Source organism: Hakea prostrata, unplaced genomic scaffold (assembly GCF_041222555.1).
Source record: "Hakea prostrata isolate BN-2017 unplaced genomic scaffold, UWA_Hpros_2 contig_216, whole genome shotgun sequence".
Lineage (NCBI taxonomy): Eukaryota > Viridiplantae > Streptophyta > Magnoliopsida > Proteales > Proteaceae > Hakea > Hakea prostrata.
Genome location: NW_028291335.1, coordinates 1 through 11,257, shown reverse-complemented (window position 1 = coordinate 11,257; position 11,257 = coordinate 1). Strand labels below are relative to the sequence as shown.

The 11,257-nt window shown below is 37.9% G+C and overlaps 1 non-coding gene across 1 annotated transcript; it reads left to right on the top strand.

The window, feature by feature from the left end:
• The first annotated feature begins 2,388 nt into the window (after window positions 1–2,388).
• Window positions 2,389–2,462, top strand: TRNAI-AAU (transfer RNA isoleucine (anticodon AAU)). The gene has a single exon. It is a non-coding gene; the product is annotated as a tRNA-Ile (tRNA).
• Window positions 2,463–11,257: the final 8,795 nt, after the last annotated feature.

The window sequence follows — 11,257 nt, the reverse complement described above, 5'->3', positions numbered from 1 at the left end:
TTCTGGTGAATTGCAGCCAGATTATCCACTGTTTTGCTACTCTTCATACTACTTCGGAATCTCGACAAGAATATTTTTGTCAAATCTCTGAAATCTTTAATGGAATCCGGTAATAAACTGAAGAACCAAGTTGTTGCAGGACCTTTCAACGATGATGGGAAGGATCGACACTTTAAAACATCATAATTACCTCCTAACATCATAACGGAATTGAATTGAGCCAGGTGTTCCGTCGGATCTGTGCTTCCATCATACATTGTGAACACCGGAAGCTTAAAATTGTGCGGCAATGGTGCTGACATGATATCTTTAGAAAATGGATTTTGATTCATTGCTTCTTCCACTTTTTCTCCATTGTCCTTGTTCGTCAATCGTTGAATGTGATCATCCAGGATACGAAATCTTTTACTGATTTCAAATCCGTGAACTTCAGATCTGCTACCTTCTGATCTCCTTGTTTCTCTCTTATCTCTCCGATCTCCAAGACTTCTACTCTTTTTACTTTGAATGTGGCTTAATCAATCGTCCTTGGATGATCCTTGATCTTCAGATTCTAGAGGAATGTAATTTGGATCTGCACTTTCTCCTGATCCGTCCCTGAGAATTGATCTCCTTTGGCTTTCTCTCGACCTTTGAATCTGAGGATTTGGAACAAAATCGTCTCAACTCGAGAAAGAGTTCAAGATCTTCTAGCTGGTGAGATCAGAACTCTTCCTTCTTGTTGAATTTCGACTTGCTTGATGAATGTCCTCATCAGATTTTGCGTTTCAAGTATTTGATGTTGCATACTTTCAAATCGTTCGGTGATTTGATTTGGATTCAGCTCCAAATGAGAAGCAGCCAGCGTATCTGCAAGTTGCTTCTCCTGTCTTTTAAAAATCTCAGCAGGATGAGGTGAACGATCTTCCGTCATTCTTTGTCTTTGCCGAGTCCGCATTGTCGGAATTTGGCGGTCTTTGGAACTGTTTCTCTTGTTCTTCTTTTCGAATTTACTCTCCTCGGCTCCCTCTGGCTTGTTTCTGCCATTTCAACTGGTAATATTTCCTCTCGCTCAGGTGATTGAGCCATAACCTTTGTTCTGAACTTGTTCAAGCTGTTTTCCCACAAACGGCGCCAAAATGTTGGTGCTAATTTTGCCAATAGCTTTGGACCGCAACCTTCACACCAAGCTCTTCAGATCTGGATCGATTTGACTCGTTTGATTCCTTCGTTAGTCTTTTTTTCACTGGAAAATGAAACACACTGGTTAGAAACAGAGCCGATCGTCTTGATCGGCATCATGTCTCCGACAGTCTAGTTAGCTATGTGAAGACAGTTCTTCAGAGCTCGAAGGAGCTTCCGAGCTGTTCTAATGGAGTAGAATTAAGAATAAATCCAGTGTTTGAATTGTTCTAAGAGACTTACTTTCGACGAGTCCTTTTTCCCCTTTTTATATAGATTTTCCCGCCTATAGTGTTTTTCAATCATGACCGCCAGATTGTAGCTCCTGATTAGATGGCTGTGATCAATCTTCTTCTATCATCTTTGGGCGAACCCATATATTTCTTTATTGAAACAATCAAATCTATTTAAACCATCATCGAACCGGAGCGGAACCGTCTTAAACCGGTACTGGGATATTTTAGTCATAACAGTAATCCATAGCTTTTATCACTACAATTCCACCCTTCAACCCTTTTATCCACTACTAACCATATGCCCCACAATACTATACCTTTGAAAGATATTCCGCTTCTTTGACACAAGTTCACAATGATCCCTGCATTTTGTTCACATAGGAACACTAGGTCCGGTTTATGTTTTAGCAACATTTTTTTAATGCAGAGTTGAGTGAAAGTGCCATTAATACCACGCACATTCCAGGACAAAAATTTCATATGCTAGCAGGGAACAACAACCAAAGCCCCAACAAGATTCCACCACCAAACTATCCACCCCAAACACCTCACACGAAAAGAAAGAAAATTAATATACACCAGGATAAGAAACAAATAAGAAAATTTAAAGAAGAGGTAACAAAAAGTTTTCCCCCTACACAGCATGGAAGTCTATGAAATAAAAACTGGTAAAGACAGAGATCAACAAGTTTAGCATAAAATATATTTCTAGATTTAGGTTTGAGTTTGAGTTTTTTAAGCCAATTATTCATAATTGCAAGGATTGAAATGAAAAGCACAATGCAGAAGTCAAAAAATTCAGAGTATTTGTGATAAGGAAAGACCTGGGGGATGTCAGTCTCAGTGTCCATCACCATGTCCTGAAAAACAGTTTGTTGGGGTTGCTGAGACCACATCACTTTGATACAAGTTTTGAGATGTAATACTATTATAATCATTTCTAGTCTAGTAATAATAATTAATAATGAATCAGTAAATTGAATATAACATTGGCCCATTAGCTCAGTTGGTTAGAGCGTCGTGCTAATAACGCGAAGGTCGCAGGTTCGAGACCTGCATGGGCCATATAGTTTTTTTATAAAAATTAGATCCCATAAAGCATATCTTTCAATGGATTTTTTTTGTTTTTTCGGTAAAGTCTTCCTATAAGACTTATAGATCGTATCTATGTAATTTAGTTAGAAAGACAATTGATATTATTAAGAGTTTGATCATTGATACGGGAAAATCATTACCGAACCAGGTCCATCCTCGGTTCAACCCTTGACTCCGGTCAAGAATGGTCCGACCAATGCGGGGTTCGAACAAACCGGACTAATCGTTAGCGTGATAAGGAAGGAACCTTGCAAGATCAGAAGGCAGGCACGAACCCTTGAAATTTTGGTATGGACAACCAACCAAGAAGCGGTTGTTATCACTTATGGAAGTTGGCAATCCTACAGGATATGGTAATTGCCATACACTCATGGCAAAAGATTGTGTGATTAAGGGAAGTCACCTACTACTCCGCAAAAGAGGTCTAACTATAAAGATCTGACGATCACCAATGATGAGCACATTTATGTGTGAAATCTTAGGGCATAAAGCATGCATTTTATACACTTAGAGTGGAGTTACCTTGGGTTTTATGTTATTTTTGCAGATTTTAGGACTTTTCAAGATTTAAGCAAATATTTGGAGTTTTGGGCTTGAATCATGCTATTTTACACACGTCAAGAAGTTCATTCAAATTCTCAAATGCGAAAATGGGTCTGATCTGGAGCATGATGGGCTAGAGATGTGTGATTATGGGCTAACTCCGAAATATTGAAAAGATAAAGAAGGCAAATCTGATCTACGGCTGAGATTTAAAATCAAATCTACAGAGATATTATTGAGAGAGTCCAAATGGAAAAGAGTCCTTGCATACCTCAATATCTTATTTCCTATCTTGGATTTAATTAAAGAAAGAAAAAGAGGAAAAAGAATTATATTCAAAAAGAAAAAGAGGAAAAATCCCGTTTTTGAATGCCTCTGTCCAGTTTCGATCAAACCCTTCATCGAACGGTCATCCGATGTCCGATCGTGCTGATTTTTGGAGGAGAGCTTTAAGACTACTTCAACCTCAAATCCAACGGTGGAATTATGCATCTGATCTCTCTAAGTTGGTGCGATTACTATGTCAAAACCCTAATTGGCTGAGTCAGATAGAAACCCTGAGTTTTATTCAAATTCAGCCGTGCTTCATATCTCATGTAAACTCTATAAAAGGAGATCATATTCCATCAAAGGAGAACATGTTCTAGAGCTTAGTAGAAGCATTCTTTCTTCTCTCTTCAGTTTATTTAGGCTTTCTCTAGTTTTCTTTGCTTGCATTAGTGAAATTTAAATTTCTAGATTCAATGTTTAGGTTTAATCTTTTTATGTAATGCAATTCAAGTTCAAGCTTCAAGTTCAAGTTTCAATTTTTTTAGATTCGTTTTTCTCTGGGTCTAGCAATTGCATATTTAGATCATTCTAGATCTAGATCTGGTTGTTAGGGTTGGTTGAGATTTGAATCGTTTGTTCAATTTGCAAGTAAGTAACCTTCTTTATTAATCTTCTCTCCTCCCTTCATTCCCGCTTCTATCTACCCCTCAATATTCTTAATTTAGGATTTACTTTCAGCATTATTTATTGTTCTCCCTTCCCCTGGATCCTTGATCAGAGATGCCTACAGTCGTGCCTCTCTTTGGTTAAGGCTTAATTTTCCTTTTATTGCTTTGTTTATTACTTTGTTATTTACTTTCTCCCTATTCATTCATCATCTCGGACCATATAACCGGAGCAAGCCTACAGTCGTGCCTCTGCTTCTGGTGACGGGTGGTGTTGCATCTGCATTTAGCTATGAACTAAATTTTACTGACTGCTTTAACATACTAACTAGTTTTACTTTTTTTTTTCCTTTTTTTTTATTGTTTGCATTTTTTTCTGTCTTTTATTTATGCATTGATTGTGTTTAATTTATTTTTCATTTCAATTCGATTGCATTAGACGTATAGATTAGGATCGTTTAGTTTAGTTAATTAGTTAACAAAAATTGAATCATTCCACTCTCACATTACTATTAAGAAGTTGAATTATAAGTGGCATATCTCCTTGAGATCGACCCATTAGCTACACGATACCGTGCGCTTGCGGTTACTTTTAAATTTCACAAACAACCAAGAAAATGCTCAAACAAATACAACGGTCGCGATTGGAAGGTAAAAACTATATAAACCCTGACCTACGTACAAAGGAGGTATCTGAATCGTTTCCTTTACAATTACGTTCATTTTATACTCTACATTTAGCCAGAGTCTTGTGATCAATCCTTGAACTGACTTAGCCTTTGGAGGTGGCCTCTCAACCCCATGGTCGGGCCACGTCTAATGTTGTTTTGCAAATCATTCTCTAGGAATCTCAAGGCTGAGCAAATTTTGGACACATCATTTGACGCCATCTGTGGGAAACATTTCAGAAAGTCATGGTTACCAGATTAGCAGCAGCGGCAACAGCTCAACGAGAGCTTAACATTCATCCTTTAGAGGGAATTAATCCAGAAGTAAGTCGTGCTCGAGAGGTTCGTGAAGATGGAAGATTGGGTGGTAACGAACATTTGAGCCTCCGAATCCTCTTCAATGGAAAATGGATCAAATGCAGTTCCAGTTTTTGGAAATGCAACAGACGCTTCGTACGTTGGTCAGGCAAGTAGTGGCTCCTTAGGCACCTGATCAGGAGGAGGCTAGAAAACGTGCAGGAGAAGTAGAGGTACCTATACCCCCGGCACGAGCGCATTCTCAACAAGGAGATAGACAACCAGCCGAAGGCCAAAATTATGGACAATATTATCAAAGGAACCTTCAAGGTCGGTCCAGGGAGTTAAGAACTGGAGAACTGCCCAGGAGGGACGGTCAGCGTGATAGGCGGCAAGCAAGCCGAACCGGAACAATAACAAGGTTTGGTAGAGGAGTTCAAACTCACTCACCAACCTCCCGACACTCGGGACGGGAGAGCATCCGATCGGATGGTGGTCGAACAATGCATATCGGTCGGGAGCTTACTGATATAAATCAAAGATTGGGACAACTTTCCTGAGGAAGGATGGTCGATGACATTTATTCGGTCATCAAAAAGACACCATTCGTTGAAGCTATAGCCGGATTTGAATTTCCTCATAATTTCAGGCTCCCGACTTTCACCTCGTTCAACGATTCGGGGGATCCTATAGCCCATATCGCTTATTACCAAGAGAACTATGGCAATAGCTAGTAATTCCGATGAAATTCTTTGCGGGTGTTCGATTCTTCCTTAACCGAGGCAGCTCAAAAGTGGTTCTCCAATCTACCGCCTAGGAGAATTATTGATTTTGAGGAGTTGCCGAAAATTTATCGGTTGATTTCAAAGTGGAATTCAAATCAAGAAAACGGAAGAAACGTTATTCACTATGAAGCAAGGGAAGAATGAATCAATCCGGGAATACTTGAAAAGATTCAACAAAGTCAAGATGGAGATCGAGAATCTGGACTAACAAGTGGCCAAAACTGCTCTTTTTACTGGACTCACAAACTAGAGGCTACTGGAATTACTACTTCAAGACATTCCTGCTACTTATTCCTAGTTGGTGCAAGGGTGTCTAAAGCGAGCATAACCGACTGAAATTCTTGATGCACATCAAGCGGAAACAAAAGCCTCCAACAAAGAGCAAAAGGCCCCTAAAAGAAATCAGAAGCTGAAACAGTCTAATCATGATCGGGCAAGGAGACTGCACTCGGTCTGGAGACAGCTTCTCCCGATCAAGGTGAATATACATTGTTGAATGCTCCATAGCTGGAAATCTTGATGCAGATCAAGAATCAAGACATTTTGAAATGGCCACCAAAGATGATAGCAAAACCAAGAGAGAGGAATTTGGAGAAGTATTGTCATTTTCAGAAAGATTACGGACACTACACCAATGAGTGTAGACACCTAAAGGCTGATATTGAGAGATTGATATCTCAGGGGCACCTATCCAATTTTGTCAAAGAACACCCGACTGAACCAAGGGCACTTGTTGAAAAAAGGGAGCGTTCAAGGAGCAGAGATCGTTGAATTGAAGCACCCAAGTCAAAAAAGGGAAAGGAAGTGGTTGGTGCTACCCGATCTCCTATTCTTAACATATTCGGAGGTCCTAAACCTAAGTCCCTCAGGAAGTTGAAGGCCAAATCTAAGTTTGTTGGAACTGAAGAGGCGCAGATGCGGAAAAGGCCAAACGATGAAAGCTCTATTACTCTTGGCGAAGAAGATGAAAGAAGTGTGTGCACCCCTCATGACGATGCGATCGTGATCAAAGTAGAATCGGACGCCGAGAGCTGCATAGAGTGTTGGTCGACATAGGGTCTTTAGGTGGGAAATTTCCCCAAGGAAATCACGATTCGGGTAAATTTCCTAGTTGTTCGGGAAGATCCGACTTACAACGTCATTCTCGGCAGGCCATCTCTAACAAAGTTAGGTGCGGTAGTCTCACCGAAGCATATGAAGATGAAATTCCCAACTGATAAAGGAATTGGTCAGGTAACTTTTGATCAGAGACTTTCCCGACAGTGCTATGTAGCATATCTCAAGGATAAAGTTGGTCCCAAAAATTCCACGGCATTGCCAATTGAGATACGCGACGATCGGAACGAGGACGAGATGCAAAGGCCTGAACCAATGGAAAAACTGGAATGAATCCAACTCGATCCGGAGGATGAAAAAAGAACAACTCATATCGGGTCCGAGCAACCAGAAGAGTTCAAAGAGGAATTGAAAAAATTCCTTCAAGAAAATAAAGATATATTTGCTTGGTCAGCTGAAGACATGCCTGTGATAGATTGAAAGGTGGCAAAACATAGGCTTTGGATAGATCCAAAAGCAAAACTTGTGATTCAAAGAAGAAGGAATTTCTCAATGGAGAAAGATGAAACACTTAGAGGGGAGGTTGAGAAGTTGAAAAAATCAAGGTTCATCGAACCCATTGAATGCCCAACCTAGCTAGCCAATGTGGTAATGGTCAAGAAGTCAAATGGAAAATGGAGAATGTGCACCAATTATACGAACCTCAACAAAGCTTGCCAAAGGACTGTTACCCTTTACCCCGAATTGATCTCTTAATCGATGCCATGGCCGAATATGAAACCTTGAGTTTCATGGATGTTTATTCTTGGTATAACCAGATCCTGATGAATCGGGAAGATGAAAAATTCACACCTTTCATGACAGATCGTGAAAGTTTCTATTATAAGGTTTGAAGAATGCAGGAGCTACCTATCAAAGAGCAATGAATAAAATTTTCCAAGATTTGATTGGGAAAAGTATGGAGGCGTATGTGGATGATATGCTAGTAAAAAGCATCAAACGATTGGAACATTTTTCTGACCTAGCACATGTATTTTTGTTACACAAATACCAAATGAGGCTAAATCCGGAAAAATGTGCTTTCGGTGTATCCTCGGGAAAATTCTTAGGATTCATGGTTTGGCTAAATCCGGAAAAATGTGCTTTCATGATTTCCATCCAATGGAGGTTGAATATTCTGATTTTAATGCCTTTGAATCGAAGATTTGGTGTCAACAATGGCTTTTGAAGCATTCCCACAAACGGCGCCAAATGATGTGTCCAAAAATTGACCAATCCTTAATGCATGCCTGCAAAACAAGATGAGATGTGGGCCAACTCGACTCCACAGTCAAGAAACCATCTCCAAAGGTTAAGTCAATAATGGATCACCATAGAGCTTTGGCTAGTTGCAGAGCTTAATTGAATAATGGTATTGTAGGGAAACGATTCAGATACCTCTGATTCGTGTGATACTTTAATTTATATAGAATTCACCTCTTATTCTTGATCGTTGGATTTGTTCATGATCCTTCTCGGTAACTGTTCGATCGTAGGGTTTTTCCCCTTCTTCATGAGTTGATTGTAGTTTCCATATATGAGATGATCGTGTGTCCCGAATTTAACGGGAGCACGTTTCTTCCCATAACCGTCGGGTTCCTTCACTCGTACATTATTCCTTGATTCAGCTCTTGAACTAGTATTGATCAGGCTCACTAGTCTGACCGTGGTTAAACCCGATTCATTATTATTTTATCCTTATCAAGAAGTACTAGCAAATATATAGATTACACATCTATCACTTTTCCATTGTTGGGTGGAGCTTCAAGTCAATCCTTTAGAATTGCTAAAATAAAATTTAAACATATAATCCATATAAAGACCTGAGATTCCATGGTCCATTTGCCAACTATTGAAATGTAAAACTAGAACCTCCACCATAAATTAAGATGACCTTACTTGAAGGACTAAATGTTTGTCACCAGTTACAAATAACAGAATGTTTTCCTTTGATACGAACTCATAATGCTCTCTAGCATTTTCAGGACCACAACATGATACATCCAAATTTCACCATAATATATGTTAGCAAACCTTATCAGTTTTTCTTGATTTGCACAACCATTTATTTTCCATTACAACTATCACCATACATGACACAAAAAGCTTCTCTGTGACTGTACTTGTGATTGTTTCAGTTGTTGATGTCTATGTTAGATTCATCTTAACAATCAAGGGATAACATTAATTTTAGAGCAAATTGCACTCGGCACTCCAAAATGGGAGCCTTAAAGCACGACACCCCACTTTATGTTTAAAAAATACAGAGACCCCAAAGTTGAATTTTTATTGAATATATTTATCAAATTATCAAAAATCACTGTTTATTTTAAAAAAATCCCTATAATAATCAGTGTCTAAAAGATTTTTAGTGACAAATTGGACAAATATAACAAATGAAAATCTAATTTTTGGGGTCTCTGTGCTTTTTAAACACAAAGTGGGGTGTTAGTGCTTGAAGGCCTCCATTTTGAGGTGTCGATGCACTTTGCTCTTAATTTTAAAGAATAATTCAGAGATGACTCTGAAAACTTTCCAAATTATTATGTTTGGACTAAAGAAAATTGTATGAAAGGAACCAAAAAGCAACCCAATTTTCTCAAAATATTGAATCTAATGATTTTTTCCCTTATGTTTATATAAATATTTGCTCCATAGTAACAACTTGAAGATAACTTGATTCCTTTATATGCATAATACTTTTCATGAGAACATGGATGATAGGGGATGCGGATGAAAAATTGATGTCTCATGATGTCCCTATTTAGTTTGATAAAACAACTTTAACGCGTTGGAATGCATTTCTCTGAAGCTGATTCTAAATTCTAGTTAATCTATATCAAGTTGTAAATCAAAATATATTCTGTAATCAATTTTCAAGGTAAACATTTTTTTATTTCGAATATAAATTTTTTTTTCCTTTTTATCGATAAGTTAAACAAATAAGACATAAATATAGCTGAACGGCCACATAAATAAATCCTATCATTAAATCTATTGAATTAAATATGAACCATTTATGATGGACGATCCAAATTTAATCCTATCAAATTTAATGGTAAGATTTTTAAGAAGGTTTAGCCAAGCAATTTACACGACCATTCAGCCACCATCTTCACAACAAATAAAACCTGATTACAGCTTAGTAAATTCTAGTTAATCTATGTCAAAGTTGTAAATCAAAACATATTCCTTTATCAATTTTTCAAGTCAAACATTTTTTATTTCAAATATAATATTTTTTCTTTTTATTGATAAGCTAAACAAATAAAACCTTATTACAGCTTAATCAGAGTTCTAGCATATTTACAATAGCAGAGACAAAGCAAAAGGTTGGAGTCCTTCCAATTCTATAGATACAATTAGCCACAGAAAATAGTAGGGTAAAAGAGTCTACTGGCCACGGTCACTAGTACCAACAAGTAACATTGTTTGAGCATTATAATTTATGTTTAAGGTTGTTTCTGGTATTAGTTTTCATTCTCACTTTTTCATTTAAAACAAATCTATACTAAAAATTTATTTTGAATAAAAAATAAAATTTGATCTAGTAACTATATTCTGAGTCCTTGCTGCGTAGAGGTGGGTCGTTTCATGTGACATGTTGAAGAGATCCGGGCTCTCGTAGGTGGAAATAGTCGTGTTCGGTTCCAACACGTTGGAAGGGAAGCCAATAGAGTCGCTATTCTATGGCTAAGATCAAGATGCCTTTCATCTCAACTGTGGGCATTTTATCAAGTTTCTCCACCGGAATTGAAACATCTGCTTAAGGCAGATTTAGAGATTTCTTTAAGTTAAGTTTTATTTTCCTGGGCACTTGGCCCTGTTCTGTACCGAAAAAAAAAAAAAAAAAACTATGTCCAGTATCAATTATGGAATGGAAAGTAGGCTTGGTAAGTGAATAGTTATAGATAATCTTGTTCTATTTTTTTAATCGATGCAAGTTAGTGACGTATAAGGATCTTCTATCCATATTAAAAATAAAAAATTTTCAACCCATATGGTTAGATTATCAACATGTTTCTAATCTTAAATCAATGTTTTCTTTTTTAGTAGATTTGTCAAGCAGTAACTAATGGTGTTAATTAAGCTCTATTTTCAATCACTTGCTCATTGTTGATTATTTTCTGGCTGTTAGGAAGTCTTTTAGATTGGAATTAATTTGATGGTTCTATTTTCATCATTTGATCAAAATGTAAAGCCCACGTCTATGTTTGCCTGTGTGCTCCAAAGTCCCTCCCTGTCTTGTCGCTTGGCGCCCTCGCGGTAGCTTCCTGTGTGTATGTGTTTTATGTTGTTTTTCGTGTTAATTTTTGCACCTACTAATAAATTTAAATTACAATTCCTTACTTTTTGACGTGGACTAAAACATAAAAGGGCGTACCAGCGTCGAAGCTCCGATACTGTGGGGTCCGGGGAAGGGAATTTCTAGGCAGCCTTAC